Here is an 11,413-nt window from a genome sequence, read left to right on the forward strand (position 1 = left end):
CGGCGGCGGCGGGCGTCAGACTACGAGCTACCAGCTGCGGAGCTCTAAAAGGACCCGCCGTATCCATATTCAACTCCAAATTTAGATCTTGACCCAATTCCTGAAGGTATGGACGTATGATGTGCGGGACGACGGGATCGTGTAGGGCGGCAGATGCGCAGGGCGCCGAGGAGCTCTGCTTGCGCAGCAGGGGCGACACGGGACCCGTCACACCTGCATCTCACTGAGAAAGAGCATGTACAATGCACAACCTCATGTTGATGTTCAATATGTCACGTAGAATCGGATGTCAGAAAAAATAGGTTCGAATAAAAAAGTGAGATCCTATGCAGAAGACGGGTGCTTGAAAAGAAAAAATGTATGATTCGATGTAAAAAGCTGAAAAAGTTAAAGTAAAAAATAGAGATGTATGTGTATTAGAGTCTTTATTTTTTATTCTTTGATGAGGCATCCTCATGATAGCTTGCATTGAAAAGAAAAAATCGATATAGATGCCTCAAATTACTTTTTATTATGGGGCATCTGTATTCATATGTCACCATTCTACATGCCCTCATGCGGTGAACAACTATATATGTGTAAGCCATGTGAGCAGGGCCCACTAATCAGGTGTGTACATAAGTGTGCGTGTTGTATGAGACTCTGAATCTTCACCTGCTCCTCTCTGATCCTCACCTACCTTCCATGTATCTCACATTCTTCCTTCACAAGAATAAACCGAGCTCCGATCTCATCCCCTTCTCCCCTTTTATCGATCCACTGAATCAGTGGGTCGTTACAATCTGGTAATCAGAGCATGTTCGATCCTTCCATACAATTTCGTTTTCCGGCTCGTTGATCTCATATCCTCTCGATTGGATTGCCTCCCCTGTTGGTGTCGGACATCAGGATCTTGGCTGCACCCCTGTTGATGTCGCAGTCAGAGTCGTCGAGTGACTCCTCGCTCGACAAAGGGAAGAGGTTGGCGGTGGGCTCATCAGAGCCAAGCATGGCCACCTGTCCGAAAATGGCCTGGTTGGCCATAGCGTGCTTGATCCAGCGCTGCATTCATGAGCGCCCAGAGCACTTGCGGCGAACGACAGCGGGACATGGGGATGACGAGTGATACGACACCGATGGCTGCCGGATCAAGACTCCGTGCGCTACTGCGCTTAAATGCAACGTACCTCGCGCGGGGAGGGCGTCGGTGTCGAGTGGCGCATCCTGCAGCCACGCTGAGTCATCGACAATGAAGCTGAGGGAACCAAGGAGGATCTCTCTACCGAGTGTCATCATTCTGACAAAAATGTGAAAAATCCCCAACTACGCTAGATTTCCTAGACGCGTAGCCCCACAGTGGGTGCCAATTATCGTGGGAATGACCGTGACAATAGTACTTAGGGGTACGAACGAAGGGGCGAAGTCTAACTAGGCGCAGTGGATGCACTCGGATTTACGAGTTCAGGCCCCACTAGGAAGTGGTAACAGCCCTACGTCTCGAGACCTGAGGCTGATGTTTTCTTATGAGGGTGCAAAAGATTGCAAGTGTTGAACCCTTGAGCTGGAGCTAGGGAGTGGCTTATATAGTAGCTCCACGACCGGTCGAGCTTCATTACAAGGCAATTAATGCTAATAAAGAGGGAAGTTACTAGAAACGGAAGCTTTAACCCTTGGCGTTACTGGTAATGTGAGTCTTCACTGCACTTCATGTGATGAATTAAGTCCTTAGCCGTTGCTACCTCTTCGGTGCCTCCACCTTGCTCTGGGTCGAGTGACAGGTGTTGGGGAACGTCGCATGAGAAACAAAAATTTTCCTACACGCACAAAGACCTATCATGGTGATGTCCATCTACAGAGGGGATGTGTGATCTACGTACCCTTGTAGACCATACAACAGAAGCGTTAGTGAACGCGATTGATGTAGTGGAACTTCCTCACGTCCCTCGATCCGCCCCGCGATCAGTCCCACGATCTAGTGCCGAACGGACGGCACCTCCACGTTCAGCACATGTACAGCTCGACGATAATCTCGGCCTTCTTGATCCAGCAAGAGAGACGGAGAGGTAGAAGAGTTCTCCGGCAGCGTGACGGCGCTCCGGAGGTTGGTGATGATCTTGTCTCAGCAGGGCTCCGCCCGAGCTCCGCAGAAACGCGATCTAGAGGAAAAACCGTGGAGGTATGTGGTCGGGCTGCCGTGGAAAAATCGTCTCAAATAAGCCCTAAAACCTCTGTATATATAGGGGGAAGAGGGGGCGCCTTGCCTTGGGGCTCAAGGAGCCCCAAGGGGGTCGGCCGAGCCAAGGGGGGAAGGTCTCCCCCCCCAAACCGAGTCCAACTTGGTTTGGTGGGTAGAGTCCTTCTTCCCTTTCCCACCTCCTCCTTTTTTTTTTCTCTTTGATTTTTCTTCTTATGGCGCATAGGGCCTTCTTGGGCTGTCCCACCAGCCCACTAAGGGCTGGTGTGCCACCCCCAAGGCCTATGGGCTTCCCCGGGGTGGGTTGGCCCCCCCGGTGAACTCCCGGAACCCATTCGTCATTCCCGGTACATTCCCGGTAACTCCGAAAACCTTCCGGTAATCAAATGAGGTCATCCTATATATCAATCTTCGTTTCCGGACCATTCCGGAAACCCTCGTGACATCCGTGATCTCATCCGGGACTCCGAACAACATTCGGTAACCAACCATATAACTCAAATACGCATAAAACAACGTCGAACCTTAAGTGTGCAGACCCTGCGGGTTCGAGAACTATGTAGACATGACCCGAGAGACTCCTCGGTCAATATCCAATAGCGGGACCTGGATGCCCATATTGGATCCTACATATTCTACGAAGATCTTATCGTTTGAACCTCAGTGCCAAGGATTCATATAATCCCGTATGTCATTCCCTTTGTCCTTCGGTATGTTACTTGCCCGAGATTCGATCGTCAGTATCCGCATACCTATTTCAATCTCGTTTACCGGCAAGTCTCTTTACTCATTCCGTAATACAAGATCCCGCAACTTACACTAAGTCACATTGCTTGCAAGGCTTGTGTATGATGTTGTATTACTGAGTGGGCCCCGAGATACCTCTCCGTCACACGGAGCGACAAATCCCAGTCTTGATCCATACTAACTCAACGAACACCTTCGGAGATACCTGTAGAGCATCTTTATACTCACCCAGTTACGTTGCGACGTTTGATACACACAAAGTATTCCTCCGGTGTTAGTGAGTTATATGATCTCATGGTCATAGGAACAAATACTTGACACGCAGAAAAACAGTAGCAACAAAATGACACGATCAACATGCTACGTCTATTAGTTTGGGTCTAGTCCATCACGTGATTCTCCTAATGACGTGATCCAGTTATCAAGCAACAACACCTTGTTCATAATCAGAAGACACTGACTATCTTTGATCAACTGACTAGCCAACTAGAAGCTTGCTTGGAACAGTGTTTTGTCTATGTATCCACACATGTAAATGAGTCTTCATTCAATACAATTATAGCATGGATAATAAACGATTATCTTGATACAGGAATTATAATAATAACTTTATTTATTATTGCCTCTAGGGCATAATTCCAACAGTCTCCCACTTGCACTAGAGTCAATAATCTAGCCCTCACATCATCATGCGAATTATATTGTAATAAATCTAACACCCATACAGTTCTGGTGTTGATCATGCTTTGCTCGTGGAAGAGGTTTAGTCAGCGGGTCTGCTACATTCAGATCCATGTGCACTTTGCATATATTTACGTCCTCCCCTTCGATGTAGTCGCGGATGAGGTTGAAGCGTCGTTTGATGTGTCTGGACTTCTTGTGAAACCGTGGTTCCTTTGCTAAGGCAATGGCACCCGTGTTGTCACAGAACAAGGTTATTGGATTTAGTGCGCTTGGCACCACTCCAAGATCCGTCATGAATTGCTTCATCCAGACACCCTCCTTAGCCGCCTCCGAGGCAGCCATGTACTCCGCTCCACATGTAGAATCTGCTACGACGCTTTGCTTGGAACTGCACCAGCTTACCGCACCCCTATTAAGAATAAATACGTATCCGGTTTGCGACTTAGAGTCGTCCGGATCTGTGTCAAAGCTTGCATCGACGTAACCTTTTACGGCGAGCTCTTCATCACCTCCATATACGAGAAACATCTGCTTAGTCCTTTTCAGGTACTTCAGGATATTCTTGACCGCTGTCCAGTGATCCACTCCTGGATTATTCTGGAACCTACCTGCCATACTTATGGCCAGGCTAACGTCCGTTCTAGTGCACAACATTCCATACATGATAGAACCTATGGCTGAAGCATAGGGGACGGTGCGCATATGCTCTCTATCCTCATCAGTTGCTGGGCACTGAGTCTTACTCAATCTCGTACCTTGTAAAACTGGCAAGAACCCTTTCTTGGACTGTTCCATTTTGAACCTCTTCAAAACTTTATCAAGGTATGTGCTTTGTGAAAGTCCTATCAGGCGTTTTAATCTATCCCTGTAGATCTTAATGCCTAGAATGTAAGCAGCTTCTCCTAGTGTTGGAAATATGCCCTAGAGGCAATAATAAATTAGTTATTATTATATTTCTTTGTTCATGATAATCGTTTATTATCCATGCTATAATTGTATTTATTGGAAACACAATACTTGTGTGGATACATAGACAAAACACTGTCCCTAGTAAGCCTCTAGTTGACTAGCTCATTGATCAAAGATGGTCAAGGTTTCCTGGCCATAGGCAAGTGTTGTCACTTGATAACTGGATCACGTCATTAGGAGAATCACGTGATGGACTAGACCCAAACTAATAGACGTAGCATGTTGATCGTGTCATTTTGTTGCTACTGTTTTCTGCGTGTCAAGTATTTATTCCTATGACCATGAGATCATCTAACTCACTGACACCGGAGGAATGCTTTGTGTGTATCAAACGTCGCAACGTAACTGGGTGACTATAAAGATGCTCTACAGGTATCTCCGAAGGTGTTAGTTGAGTTAGTATGGATCAAGACTGGGATTTGTCACTCCGTGTGACGGAGAGGTATCTCGGGGCCCACTCGGTAATACAGCATCACACATAAGCCTTGCAAGCAATGTAACTTAGTGTAAGTTGCGGGATCTTGTATTACGGAACGAGTAAAGAGACTTGCCGGTAAACGAGATTGAAATAGGTATGCAGATACTGACGATCGAATCTCGGGCAAGTAACATACCGAAGGACAAAGGGAATGACATACGGGATTATACGAATCCTTGGCACCGAGGTTCAAACGATAAGATCTTCGTAGAATATGTAGGATCCAATATGGGCATCCAGGTCCCGCTATTGGATATTGACCGAGGAGTCTCTCGGGTCATGTCTACATAGTTCTCGAACCCGCAGGGTCTGCACACTTAAGGTTCGACGTTGTTTTATGCGTATTTGAGTTATATGGTTGGTTACCGAATGTTGTTCGGAGTCCCGGATGAGATCACAGACGTCACGAGGGTTTCCGGAATGGTCCGGAAACGAAGATTGATATATAGGATGACCTCATTTGGTTACCGGAAGGTTTTCGTGCATTACCGGAAAAGTTTCGGGCTCATCGGTAGTGTACCGGGAGTGCCGGGAGGGGTGCCGGGGACCATCGGGAGGGGTGTCACGCCCCAAGGGGTCTCATGGGCTATGGGAAGAGATAAACCAGCCCCTAGTGGGCTGGAATAAGTTCCCACTAAGTCCCATAAGGTTTGAGAAGGAAAAAACACAAGGTGGAAAGAGTTTCCAAGTGGGAAGGTGGAATCCTACTCCAAGTAGGATTGGAGTAGGACTCCTCCACCTCCAATTTCGGCCAAACCTTTAGGTTTTGAGGCTGCCTCCTCCCCTCCCTCCCACCTATATATACGGAGGTTTTAGGGCTGATTTGAGACGACTTTCTCACGGCTGCCCGACCACATACCTCCATAGTTTTTCCTCTAGATCGCGTTTCTGCGGAGCTCGGGCGGAGCCCTGCTGAGACAAGATCATCACCAACCTCCGGAGCGCCGTCATGCTGCCGGAGAACTCTTCTACCTCTCCGTCTCTCTTGCTGGATCAAGAAGGCCGAGATCATCGTCGAGCTGTACGTGTGCTGAACGCGGAGGTGCCTTCCGTTCGGCACTAGATCGTGGGACTGATCGCGGGACGGTTCGCGGGGCGGATCGAGGGACGTGAGGACGTTCCACTACATCAACCGCGTTCACTAACGCTTCTGCTGTGCGATCTACAAGGGTACGTAGATCAAACATCCCCTCTTGTAGATGGACATCACCATGATAGGTCTTCGTGCGCGTAGGAAATTTTTGTTTCCCATGCGACGTTCCCCAACAGTGGCATCATGAGCTAGGTTCATGCGTAGATGTCTTCTCGAGTAGAACACAAAAGTTTTTGTGGGCGGTGATGTGCGTTTTGCTGCCCTCCTCTGTCTTTTCTTGATTCCGCGGTATTGTTGGATTGAAGCGGCTTAGACCGACATTACTCGTACGCTTACGAGAGACTGGTTTCATCGTTACGAGTAACCCCGTTGCTCAAAGATGACTGGCAAGTGTCGGTTTCTCCAACTTTAGTTCAATCGGATTTGACCGAGGAGGTCCTTGGATGAGGTTAAATAGCAACTCATATATCTCCGTTGTGGTGTTTGCGTAAGTAAGATGCGATCCTACTAGATACCCATGGTCACCACGTAAAACATGCAACAACAAAATTAGAGGACGTCTAACTTGTTTTTGCAGGGTATGCTTGTGATGTGATATGGCCAACGATATGATGTGATATATTGGATGTATGAGATGATCATGTTGTAATAGAAATATCGACTTGCACGTCGATGGTACGGCAACCGGCAGGAGCCATAGGGTTGTCTTTATACTAACGTTTGTGCTTGCAGATGCGTTTACTATTTTGCTAGGATGTAGCTTTAGTAGTAATAGCATGAGTAGCACGACAACCCCGATGGCAACACATTGATGGAGATCATGTCGTGGCGCCGGTGACAAGAAGATCGTGCCGGTGCTTTGGTGATGGAGATCAAGAAGCACGTGATGATGGCCATATCATGTCACTTATAAATTGCATGTGATGTTAATCCTTTTATGCACCTTATTTTGCTTAGAACGACGGTAGCATTATGAGGTGATCTCTCACTAAAATTTCAAGACGAAATTGTGTTCTCCCCGACTGTGCACCGTTGCTACAGTTCGTCGTTTCGAGACACCACGTGATGATCGGGTGTGATAGACTCAACGTTCACATACAACGGGTGCAAAACAGTTGCGCACGCGGAACACTCGGGTTAAGCTTGACGAGCCTAGCATGTGCAGACATGGCCTCGGAACACATGAGACCGAAAGGTCGAGCATGAATCGTATAGTTGATATGATTAGCATAGAGATGCTTACCGCTGAAACTATTCTCGACTCACGTGATGATCAGACTTGAGATAGTGGATTTGGATCATGTACCACTCAAATGACTAGAGAGATGTACTTTTTGAGTGGGAGTTCTTAAGTAATATGATTAATTGAACTAATTGTCATGAACATAGTCTAATGGTCTTTGCGAATTACGACGTAGCTTGCGCTATAGCTCTACTGTTTTATATGTTCCTAGAGAAAATTTAGTTGAAAGTTGATAGTAGCAAACTTTGCAGATTGAGTCTGTAAAACCGAGGATTGTCCTCGTTGCTGCACAGAAGGCTTATGTCCTTAATGCACCACTCGGTGTGCTGCACCTCGAGCGTCGTCTGTGGATGCTGTGAACATCCGACATACACGTTTTTGATGACTACATGATAGTTCAAGACAAAAATACTTAATGGCTTAGAAGCAAGGCGCCGAAAACGTTGTAAAACGTCACGGAACATAAGTGATGTTCTAAAGAGATGAAATTGTGATTTCATGCTTGTGCCCTTGTTAAGAGGTACGAGACCTCCGACAAGATTCTTTGTCCACAAAGCACAGGAGAAAAGGCTCAATCGTTGAGCATGTGCCCAGATTGTCTGAGTACGACAATCGCTTGAATCAAGTGGGAGTTAATCTTCCAGATGAGATAGTGATAGTTCTCCAAAGTCACTGCCACCAAACTATGAGAGCTTCGTGATGAACTATAAAGGATAGATACAATGATCCTTGAGCGATTCGCGATGTTTGACACTGCGAAAGTAGAAAGCAAGAAGGAGCGTCAATAGTTGATGGTTTGTAAAACCACTAAGTTTCAAGAAAGGCAAGTGCTAGAAGGGATACTTCGTGAAACGGCAAAACAGTTGCTGCACTAATGAAGAGACCCAAGATTAAACCCAAACCCGAGACTAAGTGCTTCTGTAATGAGCGGAACAGTCACTGAGGCGGAGCAACTCTAGATACTTGGTAGATAAGAAGGCTGGCAAAAGTCGAAAGAAGTGTATTTGATATACATGATGTTGATGTGTACTTTACTAGTACTCCTAGTAGCATAAGGGTATTGGATACCGGTTCGGTTGCTAAGTGATTAGTAACACGAAATGAAAGCTACGGCATAAACGGAGACTAGCTAAAGGCGAGGTGACGTTATGTGTTGGAAGTGTTTCCAAGGTTGATATGATCAAACGTCGCACGCTCCCTCTACCATCGGGATTGGTGTTAAACCTAAATAATTGTTATTTGGTGCTTGCGTTAAGCATGAACATGATTGGATCATGTTTATTGCAATACGATTATTCATTTAAAGAGAATAATGGTTACTCTATTTTCTTGAATAATCACCTTCAATGGTTTATTGAATCTCGATCGTAGTGTTACACATGTTCATAATATTGGTGCCAAAAAGATACGAGTTAATGATGATAGTACCACTTACTTGTGGCACTGCCGCTTGAGTCATGTTAGTACAAATTGCATGAAGAGGCTCCATGCTGATGGATCTTTGTACTCACCTGATTTCGAATCACTAGTGACATGCAAACCATACCACATGAGCAAGGCCTTGTTTTCATTGAGATGAAATAAGATAGTAACTTGTTGGAAGTGATACATTTTGATGTATGCAGTCCAATGGGTACTGAGGCACGCAGTGGATATCATTATGTTCTTACTTCACTGACGATTTGAGTAGATACAGGAGTATTTACTTAATGAATCACAAGTCTGAAATGTTGAAAAGTTCAAATCCATTTCAGAGTGAAGTTCGTCGTAACAAGAGGATAAACTGTCTACGATATGATCATAGAAATGAATATCTGAGTTACGAGTTTTGGTACGCAGTTAAGACAATGTGGAAATTGTTTCGCAGTACATGCCACCTGGAACATCATAGTGTGATGATGTGTCTGAACGTCATAGCCACGCACTATTTGGTATGGTGCATACTATGATGTCTCTTATCGAATTACCACTATCGTTTATGGGTTATGCATTAGAGACAACCGCATTCACTTTAAATAGGGCACCACGTATTTCCGTTGAGATGACACAGGATAGACTGAGGTTTAGAGAAATCTAAACTGTCGTTTCTTGAAAGTTTGGGGCTTCGACACTTATGTGAAAAAGTTTCAGTCTGATAAGCTCGAACCCAAAGCGGATAAATGCATCTTCATAGGATATCCAAAACAGTTGGGTACATCTCCTATCTCAGATCCGAAAGCAAAGTGTTTGTTTCTAGAAACAGATCCTTTCTCGAGGAAAGGTTTCTCTCGAAAGAATTGAGTGGGAGGGTAGTAGAACTTGATGAGGTTATTGAACCATCACTTCAACCAGTGTGTAGCAGGGGGCAGGAAGTTGTTCCTGTGGCGCCTACACCAATTGAAGTGGAAGCTGATGATGGTGATCATCGAGCATCGGATCAAGTTACTACAAGGCTCGTAGGTTGACAAGGTCGCGTACTACTACAGAGTGGTACGGTAACCCTGTCTTGGAGGTCATGTTGTCGAGCAACAGTGAACCTACGAGTTATGGAGATAGCGATGGTGGGCCCGGATTCCGACAAATGGCTGGAAGCCATGAAATCCGAGAGAGGATCCATGTATGAAAACAAAGTGTAGACTTTGGAAGAACTACTTGATGGTCAGAGGACTATTGAGTAAAGATGGATCTTTAAAGGAAAACAGACGATGATGGTGATAAGTCACTATTAAGAAAAGCTCGACTTGTCGCAAAGATGTTTTCGATAAGATCAAACAGTTGACTATGATGAGACTTTCTCACTCGTAGCGATGCTAAAAGTCTGTTAGAATTATGTTAGTTGTTGATGCATTATTTATGAAATATTGCACGTAGGATGTCAAAACATTGTTTTCTCGACGGTTTCCTTGAGCAAACATTGTATGTGATACAACCAGAAGGTTTTGTCGATCCTAAAGATACTAGCAAGTATGCAAGCTCCAATGATCCTTCAATGGACTGGTGCAAGCATCTCGGAGTTGGAATATACACTTTGATGAGATGATCAAATATTTTTGGTTTGTACAAGGTTTATGAGAAACTTGTATTTCCAAAGAAGTGAGTGGGAGCACTATAGAATTTCTGATAGGTATATGTGCTTGACATATTGTGGATCAGAAGTAATGTAGAATTTCTGTAAAGCATACAAGGTTGTTTGAAAGAAGTTTTCAAAGGAGTACATGGATTACGCTACTTGAACATTGAGCATCAAAGATCTATGGAGATAGATCGAAAGCGCTTAATAGAAGTTTCAACAAGATGCATGCCTTGACAAGTTTTTGAAAGAGTTCAAAATAGACCAGCAAAGAAGGAGTTCTTGGTTGCGTTGTGAGGTGTGAATTTGAGTAAGACTCAAAACCCGACCACGGCAGAATAAAGAGAATAGACGAAGGTCGTCTTCTATGCCTTAGCCGTAGAATCTAAAGTATGCCATGCTGTGTACCGCACCTGAAGTGTGCCTTGACTCAAAGTATGTTGAGAGGTACAGAGAGTGATCCATAATTGAATCACTAGCAGCGGTCGAAATTTATCCTTAGTAACTAATGGACTAAGGAATTTTTCTCGATTATGGAGGTGGTTAAAGAGTTTGTCGTAAAGGGTTACGTCAGTGCAAGCTTTGACACTAATCCGGATAACTATGAGTAGTGAAACGGATTCGTATAGTAGAGTAGATATTTGGAGCATTTCCGAATAGCACGTAGTAGCAACATCTATAAGATGACATAAAGATTTGTAAAGAACGCACGGATCTGAAAGTTTCAGAACCATTGACTAAAACCTCTCTCACAAGCAAGACATGATCAGACCCCATAACTATATGGGTGTTGGATTCGTTGGAATCACATGGTGATGTGAACTAGATTATTGACTCTAGTGCAAGTGGGAGACTGTTGGAAATATGCCCTAGAGGCAATAATAAATTAGTTATTATTATATTTCTTTGTTCATGATAATCGTTTATTATCCATGCTATAATTGTATTGATTGGAAACACAATACTTGTGTGGATAC

Source organism: Hordeum vulgare, chromosome 3H (genome assembly GCF_904849725.1).
Source record: "Hordeum vulgare subsp. vulgare chromosome 3H, MorexV3_pseudomolecules_assembly, whole genome shotgun sequence".
NCBI classification, from domain to species: Eukaryota; Viridiplantae; Streptophyta; class Magnoliopsida; order Poales; family Poaceae; genus Hordeum; species Hordeum vulgare.